Genomic DNA, 3,089 nt, shown 5'->3' on the forward strand with positions numbered 1-3,089 from the left:
CACGCTTCAGTCTCTCTGCCTTTATTCCTGATGAAGGGCTTTTGCCCGAAACGTCGATTTTGCCTGTCCTCGGATGCTGCCTGAATTGCTGTGCTCTTCCAGCACCACTGATCCAGAATCTGGTTTCCAGCATCTGCAGTCATTAAGATTCCTCTGTGTCATACGTTTCTTCTACTTTCTCTCGATTTTAATAGTAATCTGTCTTTTGACTCTTCCGACCAAAGTGTATGACCTCCTAATCCGGACATGAAACTGCACCTGAATAGTTTGTCCCCACTCACCCAATCTAACTATATGCCTATGCATATTGCCATGATCTTATCATAACATGCACTCCCACGAGTGTGTATAGTCGGCAAATTTGGACACATTTCACACTGCCACTTGCTGCATGCTATGAACAGAGAGATAATTGAACCCTTGAACATACCCAGTCTTGACAGGCCTGGGCTGTAAATACTTCTACATACTTGCTACCCACTGAATGTGAGAACATCCTCCTCATTTGTTTCTTAAGTGGGTAACGCCTTCACCTGAGATTGGGATCACTGGTCCTGCACTATTCTGGATATAAACAAGAGCAGGACAAACTTTTAAAGTAAAACATAATCTCACTGGCGTTTCCAGTGCCAGTTCTGAGTTTTCCTTTTTGACCTTTGTTTGAACAAACAGCCCTGATTAGCACATTATTATTAACAATGACACATCTGCTTCACAGGTGTTTCAGTGCCTGTGATTAAAGTGGAGCTGAAAAGCGTGATAGAAATGCATCTTTATTACTCGACCATTGCCGTGTTATTAATCTCCCTGCTCATGAAAAGGGATTCTTCATATTCATTCTGTCTCTCAACAATACCGAGCATGTTTCCCTCACAGTTGATTTTAAATGTTTTCTTGTTGGAAGAGTTATCGCTGCAACGCCAGAAAACCCGCCGAAACAACTCGATATGTTCTCAGGTCTGCTCATTTCTTGACATGCAGGAAACTTGCGTTCTGAACAAGAAACGGACCTGACTCAAAACGGACCGGTTTCTCTCTCCACAGATGACAAAAAACGCATAGGATATATGTCGGTTTCACTGAGTTTATTTGAAACAAGTCGTATTTTTCCATTAAACGTCTTCACTCCTCGTCCTCTGGTCAATTACCCTGGTCAGGGGCAGCAGTTCCTCCTAACCATTAATCCACCCATCCACAGCTCTTTCTCCCACATCATTATAAACATCCCCAAGAAATTTCCCATTAATCTTCTTTGCTCCAAACAAAACATTCCCAGGGTCGTGAATCTCTGTACATGGTGCAAAGCAGAGGATTGTGAAAAAGATTCTGGGAAAATGTTGCCAATTTTCAAGTGGGAAAACTGTCAACAAGCAAAGCAGAAATCCCAGACTCGAGCTTTCTGAATCTTTAGATATTCCTTGGGCCGCGGATTCAGTGGAAAGTGAAGGGTGAAATGGCCGACTGGACAGAGACAATTTAGAAATCTTTCCGTTCTTTCGGAGGCCGATACTTTGACTCTGATGTTCTCTGGACATGAAATGGTCTATGATAGTGAAGGATTCTCGTTCCTGCACGTCAGGATGTCAAATCTAATCTCAGCTCCAGGGCAATCCGAAAACGCGGAAACAGATAGGACACAGAAAGCCTGGAAGTGAGACAATACCGGTTGGAGGATAACTGATTCCGGTGTCATGGGTGCGTCTATAGAGGGTGGCATCAGACTATTCCCATGTCTTAACCGTGAAGTTCCCTGGATTTACTTAGGAAAAAATGCTAATTAAGGATGATTGTCAATATGGGAGGAGCAGGCTGCAGCTTGCATTCGGGGGTCATTGAAGCCGTTGGCTCATCAGTCTCTGTGACGATGTTAGTCAGTGCGTTCGGCTCTTCACTGACAGGTTGCTGTTCTCCTACGACCCAGGAACAGAGCGACAACTGTTCTCACACCATCTGTTGTTTTTTGTCCGCACAGTTTTGGGTTTTTACCAAGGTCAGGAAAATGTTCCTCAGAAGGCTCAAAGGGAGAAGTTCCCCGTTTTAGGAGAGCTGTTTCCTGGTGACATGTATGCGTTTGCAAAGCATGAGATTAGACTATTCCTAATGTCCACAATGAATGCCCCAGGATTCATTTTGGAAACTTTAACTAACTGGGGACAATTTTCATTCTGCGAAGGGCAGGCGAAAGCTTGAATTCACTGACAGTCTGCTTCAGGAGATCCTGCAAGGGGCCTGCTACAGGGGACTTCCAAGTCTCTATGGAGCAATTAGTCCTCTCGTTTGGCTGTTAACTGAGAGGGTGTACCCACGCATGGAGCGGCCGGTGTTCTTATCCATCCGACTCCTTTGCTGTGCACTTTCGGGTTTTTAATAGGGTCAGGGATATGCACCCAAACGGAAACCAAATCCAGTGAAGAACCACAAATGCGTTACTGTATTGTTGACTGTCTAGTTGTGGACACTCGTAATCTAAAACAAAAACAGAAACTGCTCAAGGAACTCGGCAGGTTTGCCAGTACCTGTCGGAGAAAACAGAGTTTGGAGAAACTCCTGGAGAAGCTCCGAATCGTTGTCTCTATTTGTCTCTCCCCAGATGCTGCCAGATCTGTTTAGTTTCTCCTGCAATCTCTACCTTTCTTTTTAACTGAATGACCATTTCAACCATCGAGATTGATTACACAGACCAAACATGTACTGACATTTAACCCTGTCGAAACTGTTGTGATTGAATTCAAACAAACCGATCAATGATTGCTTGTCCCATAGCTCCACAGGGAGGGAGAACTTGAAACCAGTTTAGTAGCACGCTTCTGCAGATGTTGCCATGTAGTTTAGGCGATGGGCGTTAAATGCAATGTGGATTCCTCATTAAGTTAAGCATCTTGCTGACTGTGATTGAGAGCCGAGAGTGAACTTGAAGAGTGCTTGTTCTCTGCTTTCTTGTTTGAAATTCAATCGCAGGATAAGGTGAAATAAGTAAGACTCAGATAAGGAACGTTAAGAATCTGCAACTAACTGCCTGTCAGGATGGAAAAGGCAGAAAGCTCCAGAGCATGTAATACCCATTTAGTTGTACACTTCCATGACTGTAT

Source organism: Chiloscyllium plagiosum, chromosome 8 (genome assembly GCF_004010195.1).
Source record: "Chiloscyllium plagiosum isolate BGI_BamShark_2017 chromosome 8, ASM401019v2, whole genome shotgun sequence".
Classification (NCBI taxonomy): Eukaryota; Metazoa; Chordata; class Chondrichthyes; order Orectolobiformes; family Hemiscylliidae; genus Chiloscyllium; species Chiloscyllium plagiosum.